This window comes from Saimiri boliviensis, chromosome 4 (genome assembly GCF_048565385.1).
Source record: "Saimiri boliviensis isolate mSaiBol1 chromosome 4, mSaiBol1.pri, whole genome shotgun sequence".
Lineage (NCBI taxonomy): Eukaryota > Metazoa > Chordata > Mammalia > Primates > Cebidae > Saimiri > Saimiri boliviensis.
In genome coordinates this window covers 163,608,163-163,621,866 of record NC_133452.1, presented here as the reverse complement: position 1 = coordinate 163,621,866, position 13,704 = coordinate 163,608,163, and the positions used below count along the sequence as shown (strand labels likewise).

Genomic DNA, 13,704 nt, shown 5'->3' with positions numbered 1-13,704 from the left:
TGTTATATGTGAATCCATCTAAGGGGTGATGAGCTAACAAAACATTGTAATTTTATGTAGGGTGCTGGTGCTTTGGAGGGAAACTTGCTGAAGGCAGTGTTGTGATTGGACTTGGGGTTCCCTCCAGTTTTTGAGAGGAGATGGGAGGGCTGAGGGATTGGGCCCCACTGCACAAAACCTCTCAGGGAGGTGTCAGTGATGGAGTTATATCTTTAGAGAGGAGAAAAATGTTTTGTGGCATTTAATGGTTTCTAGGCAGAGATTGTGGCAAATCTAAATTTAAGCTTAGGTGGAAAGAATATTTTGATGGAGAGAATATTCTGTTTAACTTTTTATCGTCGTGATTTTCTTTTTCTTTTCTCTTTTTTTTTGAGATGGAGTCTCACTCTCTTTCCCAGGCTGGAGTGCAGTGATGTCACTGCAACCTCTGCTGCCTGGGTTCAAGGAATTCTTTGGCATCAGTCTCCTAAGTCGCTGGGATTAGAGGTGCCTGCCACCACACCTGGCTACATTTTTGTATTTTTAGTAGAGACCATTTTTACTTTCACCATCTTGGTCAGGCTAGTCTTGAACTCCTGACTTCGTGATCCACCTGCCTTGGCCACACAAAGTGCTGGGATTACAGGTGTGAACCCTTGAGCCCGGCCATACCATGGATATTTTCAAACATATGCAAAAGTTAGAGAATAGTGTATCAAACCCTGTGTACCTGTCCTTCCCAACTTCAACCATTTTCAGCATTTTACTAATATTAACTATCTTCCCCATGGCTTTTTTTCCCCTCCTGGAGAATTTTAAAACAAACCCCAGGTATATGTTATTGAAAGAGAATACTTTTTTTTTTTTTTTAAAAAAAAAAAAAACATGGGGTTTCACCATGTTGGCCAGGCTGGTCTCCAACTCCTGACCTTAAGTGATCCGCCCACCTTGGTCTCCCAAAGTGCTGGGATTACAGGTGTGAGCCACGACGCCTGGCCAAGAGAATACTTTTGTAATTTTTTAAAGTTTTTTTGAGACAGGATCTCAGTCTGTGGCTCAGGTTGGAGTGCAGTGTTATGATCTCAGCTCACTGCAGCCTCAACCTCCCAGGGTAAAGCAATCCTCCCACCTAAGCCTACTGACTAGTTGGGACTACAGGTGTGAGCCACCATGCCCAGCTAATTCTGTTTATTTTTTGTAGAGGCAGCGTCTCTCTGTATTGCCCAGGCTGGTCTCAGACTCCTGGACTCAAGCGATCCACCTGCTTTGGCATCCCACAATGCTGGGATTATAGGAATGAGCCACTGTGTCTGGCCTGAAAAAGAATATTTTAAATGTTTCATTTCTTCAGTTAAAGTTGCCACAGAATTTGAAGTGTCTTTCTGATAACACCCGTCTGGAGACTCTTCTAAAATATCTAACCCCAGGATATTTGACTGTCTTTTCTTGTTAGTGAGGGTTATGCCTGTGATGGATGACTTCTGTTTCTGTGCTGTCTGTGTATGCAAATCGAGATGGTAAAGGCATTGAAGTGGGAAAACTTGAGTGGCCTTTGCCCTGCAACAAAATGTGCTTATGTAAACGACATGATTAAGCTATCAATAGAAGAAATGATTGGTGCCATTGTTCTGTTTTATGTAGCTTCAGTAAAGATGAAATTTCCTGATGTTTTGCGTGATGTTGTTCAACCATGATTGTGTTATTTTTTGGGAAGTGGTAGTGTGGAGAAGAAATATTGTTTCTTTCATTTGCTTTTTTATAAATTGAAAGTAAGTTTTTAATGATGTAGTAACTTTATAAGATAGATCAACTTGTCTACATCTTAAATATCAAGTAGTGGTTTCTATGACAATCTAAAAATATGGGGCTTGGTATTGTTTGATATGGAAATTACTATGATACTAAGAACAAACCCTTGTTTTGAGTACAGTTTGCCATGTGAAAATTTCAAAGACAAATGTAAATGTCCAGTATAAAATAAACACTATTTAAAAATAGTTATGATTAGTACTTAATTGTAAGTTTTTCTGGGAGCTCATCTAACAGCTGGAATTGATTAAAGTTGTAACCAAATTAAAAATGTATTTGAGTTTAAGCATTTATCTCCGCAAATATGGAATCTAAGCAGTTTTTAGGAGCATGGCCGGAACCCGTTGTGGCTGTTACTTACTGGCGTGGGCAGGAATTATTAATAGAAATACTCAAGGTCTGGCTTTTTCTGACAGGCTTCAAATGAGAGCAAGAAGATACAGGAAGTAACTTTGAAGTTGTGGATTTTTGTGTTTTTAGCTAAGAAAATTTTAATTACTTAATTCATTGTCAGCCTACTGAAATGGGTCATGAATGAATCAGCTGAATATTTACAGTTCACTTTTCCAGTTGTGCTTTAGTTCTTTGACTCCCATTGTCCACTGTTCACTCTTTTTCTTCCTGTAAAAGTAGGAGTGTGCTGTATGTTACTCGGTTGTTTCTTCTTACGCTTTGAGACTTTATACTATTTCTAGCTTATCTTTCGTAGAGGGTTTATCTTCATCTTCCTTCCTATAATCATAATAGCTCATATTTTTAAAATACTGTTTTTGAAGGCTAGTCAAGTGAAGCAGTGAGAGTGGAGGAAGAGCAAAGAAATGTATCACGAGTTGTGCTCAATTAGTGTCTAGACACCTCTACACTCAGACCGGCCATGATCGTGATAGCTAATATTTATTTAGCACTAGCCAAGTGCTAGAGACTGTTCTGAGTACTTGGTTATGCATTGCTTTATATTCCCACTACAGCGTTATGAGGTAGGCACTTTTTCCTTGTCCGTTTTATAGATGAGGAAATTGAGATCTGTTGAGACCAAAGTAAATTGCTTCACATCATTCGGCTAGTTAATAACAGCTGGGGTTCAAACCCAGCTCTGCCTCAGAGTCCCCCTGCTTTGCCTTTGGGGTCAGAAAGTAAGCAGCTGTTACCTTATTCCATGGTTGCTGACTTCAAACTGATAGGCGAGATTTGGACTTTAGAGTTTCTGTCTTTGATTGATTGATTTATGCATGAGTTTTATATTTTTTGAGCTCCTCCTGTGTCTCAGACACATGGTATATACAGAACAGTCAGTCTTTGACTCCAAGCTCACAGTCTAGTAGGGGAGGTAAACAAGCGGCCAGGCAGTGGTTTGAGATGTGCTGTGTGAGGATGAATGCGGGCTTCAGGAGCGTGGAGAGGAACTGCCAACTCGGGCCTGAGAATCAGGGAAGACTTCCAGAAGGCAGGGAAGCTTAAGCTGGCATTCACTGGATGAGTAGGAGTTAGCCAAGGGAAGACAGTGGAGTCATGTTCTGGGGAAAGGGAACGGAATATGCCTAGAAGCCTGAGAGAGCTCAACATGTTAGAGAAACATATTAAGGTACAGCTGGGGTAAGGCACATGCAGGGTGGAGACTGGGCAGTTGTAAACCTTGAGTCCTTTCTTTGCAGTCGGGCTAGCATGTGAAAGTTGGAACTGGTTAAACAGGTCTCTTCTTGTCACCTGCATATAATGAAACATGAGGGCTCAATGGTTAAGGGCTCAGGTTTTGGGTTCACACTGCTGCTCAGCAACTTTATGACAGTGTTAAGAATCCGTTTTTATTTTCTCTAATGAAACCTATGTTATGACAGTATCTATTGGTATGTGGTTGCTTTGCATATTAAGTGAAATTTATTTAAATACTGCATAGCACAGTGGCTGTGTGAGGCGCACACCTAACAAATGGTAAGGCAAGAGGGACAAACGGGTCCTGCATTCTGTTTCTCCATGGTGCAGGAAATGCCAGTGCTTCTGAAGCCCAGCTGTCCACTGCCTCCATTGACGGGTTGAGGTCAGCTCAGCATCAGGCCAAGAAGCTTTATTCATAGTTTTGTGACACCTAATTAGCAGGATAGCTGGCAATAGCCTGGATCCAAAATTCCTAAGGTATGCTCTGCTGAAATGAAATGAGACATGCTAGATGTTCTGGAGCAAGAGTGTTTTATACTTAAATAAATTTGGCAATCAGAGTGTTAAAGATGAATCAGCTTCTTTACTGCATGACTCTTCAGAGCCATTAATACACCCCTGTCCATTGTCAATTGCTAAGAATTGGGTAAAGTATTCTGTCTTTTCCGAACTTATTTGGCCAGAGACCCTAATGACCATCGGCTAAGAAGGAACAGGCCAGAGATGATGCCTCCTGCGACAGTTAAGAAAAGATAGAACAAGCTTGAATAGGCTATCCATCATTAGGAGTGTTCTCCTGAGGAATGGTCCTTTAGCCCATGTTTTTAATGTTTTTTATTTTTAATGTTTAAAGCCAATAACTTCTAGTTTTTATTTTTTAAACATCATTTAACAAGAAAAACATTCAACCAAATTAAAAAGAGTAAGGTTGGATTAATTTACAATAAAGTAATCAACTTAAAATATCTGCTCTTCCATTTAGGGCTGAGGAAGCCAGTAGTTCCTGTTTAAACAGCAGAATTGCACAATTATTTTTACGTATGTTACATGACACAAAAAAATAAAAGTCTTACAACTTCCACTGATGCCCTCCCCTCCCTCCAGAGTAGAGTTCATACAGTTGGATCTTAAGTCAGCACTCAGGCTTTTAAAAATCATCTTACATTTTGAAATACAATGCAACTACTCTGGTACCAAGAATACTTCTTAAGCTATTCTTATAGAAAACAAATACCTTAGATAATTGTGTGGTACACTAGACTGCTCAAAGAAACAGCAAACATGAAAAATAATGTACAAGAATTATAGTCCCTTCTTTATAGAAACCATCCAAATACAAGATTTTTGGGGGTTTTCCTTGCTTCTTATAATTAATTAGCAGAGATCATTTACAAGAAGCAGAATGCACTGGTTTTTGGTTCTTTGTTGTAGCTGCCAGCTTGGGAGTTCATGACTGTGAATGTAAAGTGAGTTTGACTATGCTCACATGTTCTGGAATGGGAAAAAACCCAGATACCTTTAAAGTGTTTTTCTACGCTTGCTTTCAAGTCATGACCAAAAAATTCACAGCAGTTTAAAGGATGGTGAAAGACTAAACAGGGGACCCAGTAAAATAGAGGTTAATTTTACCTATATTACACTCCTATAGTAAAAATTGTAATAAGTATGGTATTGCATTTAAGTAACATTCTATAGTAAGCTGTTGGAGTAAATACAGCATTTAACAGGTTCATTTACGTACCAGGCATAGTAGCCTTTAGACAGAACATCTTATTTTCACACACTTGAATATATAACCTTTAAAAAAAACTAAAAGGAATATGTAGTTTATGACAGCTGGCCAGGTACTTAATTTGGGGAAAGAGAAGGATTTTCAGGTAAACTAGAATTATTTTCAGCAATCACAAACATAGCCTAAAAACCACGTTTTATACCACACTGAAGTTACTCAGCTTTTAAGTTTGACACTCCATTTGCCAAAATTCACACCTATGTGTAACTTTTTTTTTTTGAGATTGAGTCTCACTGTGTCACTCAGGCTGGAGTGCAGTGGTGGGATCTCTTCTCACTGCAACCTCCACCTGCGGGGTTCAAGCCATCCTTCTGCCTCAGTCTGTCAAGTAGCTGGGATTACAGGTGCAGGCCATCATGCCCGGCTAATTGTAACTTCTTAAGAAGCTATTCAAAGACATACTCAAGTCTGAATTTTGGCCCCATTTAGAAACTTCTGTGCTTAGAACATGCTTAAAAACCTTACAGTACATACATACAAGGGCTGTTGGTACAAGAACCCAATATGAGTAACTATTTTTCTTCCTAATTTGACATCAAATTTAACAGATTTTTAAGAAAAAGAATCACACTTCGAGTCACAGATATTAAAAAAAAAAAAAAGTCAAGTTACAGAAGGTAAAAGAAAAAAAATGACTGAGGTGATAAGCCTCAGGAAAATTACAGAGTAACACTGCTCCAGGAGGGGCACAGTAGGAAAGCAGAATTTCTATTTACAAATGATGACGGTACTGTGAAAACTTTTAGAATTAGCCGTAAGGAGCACAACTCTCCAGGTTCATTATACTCTGGGCACAGTATATGTTTCTTCTTAATTTCAAGGTAATGTGACATTTGCATAATAAATAAAAATTAGTAATATAGAAGATGGAGAGCTGGGTGCAGTTGGTTCATGCCTGTAATCCCAGCACTTTGGGAGGCCAAGGCGAGCTAAACACAAGGCCAGGAGATCAAGACCATCCTGGCCAACATAGTGAAACCCCGTCTCTACTAAAAATTCAAAAATTAGCTGGGTGTTGTCTCTACTAAAAAAAACAAAAATTAGCATGCCTGTAGTCCCAGCTACTTGGAAGGCTGAGGCAGAAGAATCGCTTGAACCCAGGAGGTGGAGTGGGCAGTGAGCAGAGATTGTGCCACTGCACTCCAGCCTGGCAACAAAGCAAGACTGTGTCTCAAAAAAAAAAAAAAAAAAAAAAAAGAATATGGATGACTTCAGTAAGTATTTAAATGTTAGAAGACAGGAACAAAGTGGCCATTTTGGAATTAGTCTTTTACCAAAGTTATCCAGGTGTATTTTTTATGAGAATTACCAGTGTATTATCGCAAATGAAAATGCCAAGCCTCTAGATCCTCGTAACTATCAATTAATTATATTTTCCATTCCTGTCTCAACAATTTCAACTTCTTGTTTTGAGCAAACTTAGCAGCGTAGACAAACTTATCAATATCTTGTTTTAAACCCTTCAAAGAACATTACGAATAAAGAAAAGTTAAAATATTTTTCAGCAGAGACATCCTCATTCTCAAATGAGATTATTGGCTTAATTTAGTTTCTACATGGCTTAAAAGGAAAAGAAAAAAAAATTTTAAATACTTATACCAAGTTTTCCAGTCACGATAAAGGGCTTTGTGCTAACCTATCTCTTCTTTCTTTGCAGGGCTAACTGCAGGCACCCAGCAAAATTACTAGCTGGAGTTACTGTGCAATGAGCAAATGTGGAAGAATTTCTTTCTCATGTGATCCCACCATAGAGGGTGGGATCATGCTTTACTTAACTGAAATAATCAAGCCCCTATTGCTGTCGGGGGAGGTTGTAGAGGGTGGGGCAAGAAGGGTTAGGGTTAGGATACCGTGATATATAGTGAAAATGTAATTTGTTAATATACTATATTTGAGGTTTGAAAATCACTGATCACAGCTACTAAATAACAATGCACTAAAGTTTTACAATATTTGAACACCTGTGAATGTAGAGCTTTCTGGCATGACCCAAATTTGAATACAAATGGGAAGTTCATTGAATATTAGGTTTATCAGTAAGCTAGAGAAGACAAATTACATACATTTTTTATAAGTATTAACCTAGGAAAAAAGCGGAGATTAGGTAAAAAATTAAGTGAAATTATTCAGATGCTTTCAGTTTTATCTTTTCCTGGGAAAGCCCCCAAAACAGGCCTCTGGAAAACCAACTTCATACATGTACAAAATGACATCTGCTCTCATATAGATACAGCTTTCTCTCAATGGTAGATAAGTCACAGACGTATGTCAGACATTGATTTTCATGCATAAGGAAGTTTGAGGCATCTATTCCACTGAAATATTGTAAAGGAAGTCTACAAACCACTTCTAGGAAAAAGGCGTTTCACTGTGAAAGTTGGATTTAATTACATGAAAGTTGAGAAGACTAGGTTAGACTCAAAATTCTGTATTCATTTTTGTATTTATGAATCTGGAGCAGATGCCAGTTTAGAGAATACAGCCAATACCATTACAGACAAACCAAACAGCAGTAATAACTATCTTCCTGGCAAAACAGTAATTTATGACATTTCTCCAAAAATTAGCATAGTTCTAAGTTCAACAGTAAAAGAAAAAAAAATCACTGATAGTTGCTACTTTAGAGGTCAAGACACTGTTTTCAGTAGAATTTCATGTTTGCTGTTTGATTCTCTGTTTCAGACACGAACTGCTTTTCAGATGAAAAACGTGAGGTGGCAGAGGCGTGTTTGTGTTGTGGAAGAACCCAGGGCAGAGAAATAACAGAAAGTAACAAAAGGTGCAGTTCTCTGGTCAGACAGCCAAGCGAGGAGGTCATGATTCTGAGAACTTATCAAATAGATTATATTGCACTAAAATACTGAGAGTTGCAGAAGTAGCAGAAACTTCTCTGTGAGACTGAAGATGGCAACAGGAATACTTCTCCTCCTGGGAAGTCAGTGCAGCTTGAAAGTGGCTCTTTTCTGATAGAACTTTAAAAGTATCCTGTTACATCAGCACACATGGCAATCCCATACAACCCTGAGTCCCATCATCAGTGCTGTTGAGGTTTTCCATTTGGTACGGGTGTATTTCCCTTACCAGTGTGTCAAAAGCATCTTCAACACCCTGTCTGGTCTCGGCTGAGGTTTCAGTGAATGGAATACTGTAACTTTCGGCCAGTTTGTGGGCTGGTTTTGTATCAACTGTACTGGTTGGCAAATCACACTTGCTTCCCACTAGCACCATCGGTACGTAATCTCAGTCTTTCGCTCGCTTAATCTGCTCGCTGTAGAGGTTAATATCCACAAATGACTTGCTGTTATTGTTGGTAAATACGCAGAGGAAGCCTTTGCCTGTCTGGACTCTTCTTGTCTAGCTATGTCGAGAATGTCCAGCAGACGGGTTTCACTATCTGTAACCACCTGTGCTGGTTAGAATCCTCTGTGGTGGGATCATATTCATCTACAAAAAGAGGTTCCGGATTAGCTGGATTGTCAGTGTGCTTTTGCCAACACCAGTTGCTCCAGGTGCCACCAGTTTGTACTCAGTCATTTCACTCCTACCAGAATCTTTGCTTTGCACAAACTTAGGACCAAAATCAAAGCAAGAGCCGGGAAAAACGTTGGAGACCCGGGAACCGCCATGAACAGCCCCCACAACGGAGCGGCCTAGCCCAAGTTTTTTAAAATCCAAGTTGTGAGTAGTTTCACTTTGGGCCACATTGGCTTGACGTGTCCTGTGTTGTTGTAACACCTTTCTCTGCTATCTTTTGGGGATGTCATTAGAAAGTGATTCTGTGTTTCTTAGACTCTTTTTTTTTTTTTGAGATGGAGTTTCGCTCTTGTTACCCAGGCTGGAGTGTAATGGCGCAGTCTTGGCTCACAGCAACCTCCACCTCCCGGGTTCAAGCCATTCTCCTGCCTCAGCCTCCTGAGTAGCTGGGATTACAGGCACGTGCCACCATGGCCAGCTAATTTTTTGTATTTTTAGTAGAGACAGGGTTTCACCATGTTGACCGGGATGGTCTTGACCTCTTGACCTCGTGATCCACCCGCTTCGGCCTCCCAAAGTGCTGGGATTACAGGCTTGAGCCACCGCGCCCGGCTGTTTCTTAGACTCTTACTCCCTTCTCCCATTTGCTAAATCTTCACCCAATTTTTGTAGTACTGGGAGTGCAAAAAATGTATTTTATGTAGTTTTTAAAAATTAAAAATTAAAACTTTTCATTTTTAGGTCATTGTAAATTTGTCTGCAGTTATAGCACATAATACAGAGAGGATCTCTTATACCCTTTACTTTTTCCATTTTGCAAAATTGTAGTATAATGTCATAACCAGGATAATGACATTGATTGATTCTGGGAAATGCAGGTTTCCTTCCTATAAGGACTCCTAACATTCCTTTTTATAGCTGTACCTGGCACTCCCCACTTCTCTGACCCCTGGTGGCCACTCATCTGTTCCCCATTTCTATAACTCGGTCATTTTAAGAACATCATGTAAATTTACTCATATAGTGTATGTCTTTTTGGGATAGGCTGTTGTTGCTCAGCAGAATTCCCTGGATCTTCATCCAGGCTGTGTCAGTTATTTCCCTCTTAACTGAGGAGTACTTCATGCTATGGATGTTCCATGTTGGGTTTACCCATTGACTGGTTGATGGACTGCCTAGTTGTTTCTAGCTTTTGGCTTTTGGCTATTAGGAATAAAACTGATGTAAACACTTGTGTACAGATTTCTGAGGGAACATACTTCTTCATTTCTCTGTGATAAATGCCGAGGGGTGCAGTTGCTGGTTTATATGGCAATTGCCTGCTTACTTTTATAAGAAAGTGGCAAACTGTTTCCTAGAGTGGCTGTACCATTATATGGTTCTACCAGCAATGTATGAGTGATCTAGTTTCTCTAAATCCTTGGCAGCATTTGGCATTGTCTGGCCCTTATTTTATTTTATTTTTTTTTTTTCTCCTGAGACTGGGTCTCACTTTATCACCCAAGCTGGAATACAGCGGCATGAGCACAGCTCACTGTAGTTTCAACTACCCAGGCTTAAGTAATACTCCCACCTCAGCCTCCCAAGTAGCTGGGAATATAGGCATGTGCCACCACACCAGGCTAATTTTTATATATTTCGTAGACATGGTGTTTTGTCATGTTGCCCAGGCTGGTTTTGAACTGCTGGGTTCAAGCGAGCCTTCTGCCTTGGCCTCCCAAAGTGCTGGGAATTTTTTTCTTTTTTTTTGGAGAACTAATAGTGAAGGAAAAACAGTGTACAGAGGGAGCAAGTGCCCTGATGGCCTCTCGTTACTCACACTTCTGCTGTTGCTTGTTTGCGAGAGAGGAGAGTGGCAGTCCTCTCTCTCCAGGATGGTGGTCCTAAAGCATGTGAAAGGTCATTCCTCGTCTCCACTTTACTTTTTTCTGTTTGATTTGGAATTGGGTTACATCATCTTTGCCAACCCCTTGTTCTTCCACACCCTGCATAAAATGGGTCAGAAGCAGGACTTCCTTTCTTATTAAACTGAGCGGGGAAGGGAAGTGGCATACAAATGGAATCATTCTGTTTTATTTGCTGTTCTCTTTAAAACGACCCATTTGTTGTCCATTTGTTTTCTTGGAAAAGTTAGTCTGAAATCCACCCCCCCCACACACCTTTTTTTGATACAGGGTCTCACTGAGTTGTACGAGCTGAAAGACAGTGGCACAGTCACGATCACAAGGCTTGCCTAGGTGATCCTCCCAGTTCAGCCTCTCGAGTAGCTGGGACTACAGGCACATGCCACCACGCCTGCCTCATTAGTTGTTATTTTTTATAGAGACAGTCTCACGATGTTGCCCCGGCTGGTCTTGAACTTCGACTCAAGCGATTCTCCCACCTCGGCCTCCCAAAGTGCTGGGATTATAGGCGTGAGCCACCACGCCAGGACTGAAATCCCTTTAACATCTTTTTTTCTTAGCGATTTATTTATGGCTTTTGAACACCTTAATTAGGCTTGATTGGAATAGCTATAAGTTAGCTTAAAAAAATGTTGAAAGGCGTAGGGGTATTATTTTGGGTGACATGTATCCCTAAATATTTTGGTGGTAGTGCTGTCTTTCATTAACAAAGTGTAAACTTGTTTTTTAAGAGGACATGAAAAAAGAAATATCTCTCATACAGAATTTTGGAAGTATTTGACCTGCTTAATCAGTCGCAAATTATCTTCAATCTCAGATATTCCGCAATATGGAAACTGTGGTTCTTTTACAGTAGGCCATGCTCATTTTGCATGGCTAGTGTGTTTAATGTGTTTCTAGTTCCCCAGTCTCTAGTGCCTAACTGAATTCAGCAGCATGCCTTGTGCCGTAGTCACTTCTCAGACAGTATTCGTGCTGGAATTTGTGTTGTGTGGCTTTTTTAAGGGAACATGAGCCTTGGCCGGTGGTTTTCAGACTTAAACATTTGGTAGTGCCCGTTTAAAACAGTTTTTCTTTTTCATGGAACGTGTAATGTAGGGATGTTTTGGGATTGTGTTTTGGGAGTTCGTTGTTAAACCTATAATAGTGTAAACCTAATCACTGATTTCACCGAGGCAGTTTTGACAAACACAAATTAGAAATAGAAGGAGAGATTTGATGTTTGTCCTGGTTGCATGGAATGGAGAGACTCCCTCTTCACCAGTTAAGCAGGACGAGTATCACAGTTTAAAATTGCCAGTCTTACAATCTCCGGATGCTTTCCAAGTAAATAGAGATGGCAGAAGAAGCTTTATTCTGAGATCTGTGCAAAAGTGGGTTATCCTGACAGCACAGTGTACCTCGTAGCTGTTCTCTGATACGTAAAATTCAGTGTAACACATCTGAGTGTGTGTGTGTGTGGGTGGGTGTTTTATTACAGTAGTTAAAATAGTCATAAGACAAATGCATATAAAATGTCTGTAGACTGCCATGCCTTCCAAATAATGCTGTCAGAAAGTCATTATTCTAGGCCCTGGCTTTACATCCCTCCGTGAGAGGCTCTTGTACCAGTCGTTGGGTAATTTGAACAGCTCCCTTTGTGGTACCATTAGGAGTCTCAACTTTTAAGGATCACTTACAATTCTGTGCATAGGTGATTTTCAAAGCACCTGGGTGAGGTTACATGGCTCCAGAAAATTGAGCTTTAGAAAACAGTGGCAACATTGAAACGATCTTTGGGAATGAGTTATCAAAGAACATGCACTGTTGCCAAGGATCCCGGCTAAAATTCTGGGAACTGCAAATTAAAAGAAGCCATATTTGAGGACTTCACAATTTTCCTGAACTGAAACTGGAGTCAGTTCCGACCTGTTGCCACTCATCTCCGCGTAGGGGCCCGGGCAGGCTCTGGCCCGGGGCACGCATTTTCAGGAGGCAGTTCTGGCGGACTTGTACCTGTTACCTGAGCTGCGTTTGCATTCTACTCTCTCCTTATCTGCAACTGCCCCAGTTTCTTCTGTAGTTAGGATAGGGAGTCACATGACCTTGGGCAAGGAAGCTGTTTAGCATATACCAGGCTTGGTGTAACTTTTCGTTGTTCTAAAAAGATACTCTTTTTCCAGTCTCTGGGATTTAGCCACCCTTGGGCCAAGGCAGTTAGGTATACCCTGGAGAGGGGAGGGTGGTAAGGGAGGAGGGAGAGTAGCATGAAAGGGACATTGTGGACATTAAGGAGCCAGGAAATCTACTCCAAATATGGAATGAATAGGGAGAACTCTTGTTTTTCTTAGTGATAAAATAGTTACAGAGAAAATAAAGACTTTAGTAAAAGGTTACTGTAACAAATTTAGGTTTCATTTAATTAGAAACACTGTTAATATCTATTGTTAAAAGAGATTAGAGGCTGGGCGCAGTGGCTCACGCCTGTAATCCCAGCACTTTGGGAGGCAGAGGCGGGAGGATCACAAGGTCAAGAGATCGAGACCATCCTGGTCAACATGGTGAAACCCCGTCTCTACTAAAAATACAAAAATTAGCTGGGCATGGTGATGCGTGCCTGTAATCCCAGCTACTCAGGAGGCTGAGGCAGGAGAATTGCCTGAACCCAGGAGGCGGAGGTTGCGGTGAGCCGAGATCGCGCCATTGCACTTCAGCCTGGGTAACAAGAGCGAAACTCCGTCTCAAAAAAAAAAAAAAAAAAAAAAAAAAAAAAAGAGATTAGAAATGCAACTAAAATCTGAAGGCTAAAAGATTTTTGTTCCCTTTCTTATCCCCTCTGCTTTCTAAAATGCTTTTAAAAAAAAATAGAATGTGAGATTTTGGATTGGTATATATGGGGCATATTATTGTCTAAATCTTTACATTACTGTTTTATTAATTTTTCTCTCTCAATAGACCACTTGCCCTGCTCTTTGAGGAAAGAGGGGCAAAGAGGGAAAGAAGGATGCTTGGGATGTGTGTGTGTGTGTGTGTGTGTGTGTGTGTGTGTGTGTGTGTGTGTATGTGTCTGTGTCTGTGTCTGTGTCTGTGTGTCTGTGTGTGTATGTGGCAGTA

At 40.4% G+C, this 13,704-nt stretch overlaps 1 protein-coding gene and 1 pseudogene across 8 annotated transcripts in view; one reads left to right on the top strand and one right to left on the bottom strand.

The window, feature by feature from the left end:
• CARMIL1 (capping protein regulator and myosin 1 linker 1) overlaps window positions 1–13,704 on the top strand; it is a 354,136-nt gene that overhangs the window by 5,694 nt on the left and 334,738 nt on the right. The gene's annotated exons all lie outside the window — the stretch shown is intronic.
• On the bottom strand, window positions 8,175–8,767 carry LOC101031243 (GTPase NRas pseudogene; annotated as a pseudogene).